This window comes from Vombatus ursinus, unplaced genomic scaffold, assembly GCF_900497805.2.
Source record: "Vombatus ursinus unplaced genomic scaffold, bare-nosed wombat genome assembly UNPS02014789.1, whole genome shotgun sequence".
In the NCBI taxonomy this organism is placed as follows: domain Eukaryota; kingdom Metazoa; phylum Chordata; class Mammalia; order Diprotodontia; family Vombatidae; genus Vombatus; species Vombatus ursinus.
In genome coordinates, this window is record NW_020954567.1 from 1,000,134 (window position 1) to 1,000,841 (window position 708).

Sequence of the window (708 nt, forward strand, 5' to 3'; positions counted from 1 at the left end):
TAGAGCCCTGCTTTGTCCCGAGAGGGGTCCCAGGCCTGCTCTTCTCTTGTCTCTGATTGTTCGGGGCCTTTAGCTCACATTTTCCACCTGCTTCCAGGACCCACCGAAGCTATTCCTGGTTATCAGGTGCCACCTTCTGAATTTATGATGCATTGTTTGTTCCTGTTTCCTACCAGGAGCCTTGGGGTGCTGCCTTCCTGTGGCCAAGAGACTGTATAAGGGGGTGAACCCAAGCCAGGCAGCATGCACATGGAGAAGAGACCGGGCCTCTTTCAGGAGGAGGGCGTCACATCCGAGGGAGGGGCCTGGGTGGGATCCACCTCCCGAGAGAAAGCAGCTTTCTGGGAACCTTCTGCTAGCCTAGCTCTCCCTCCTGCCTGTTCCTGTGCTGAGACCCCTCTTCCCTCTGCCTTTACTTTTCATCTGCCTCGGCAGCTGGCTTTCCTGAAGGAGTTAAGGGGTGGCTGCAGCCTTCTTCTTTGCTGCCCCCTCCCCCAGGTGCCACATCTCACTTTATAGGCAAAGAGCTATGGAAGGTTGGAAGCTATTGAATGCATCCCTGAGGAGTGGGCTGACTTTCATTCCATCTTTGCCACCATCGGGGGTGATTTCTCAGCTACTCTTTCTGCCCTGCTACCCCAGCATCCATTTCAACCCAAATCAGAATGGTCTTCCCCTATCTCTGTATAAACCTCATCTGTATCTCCT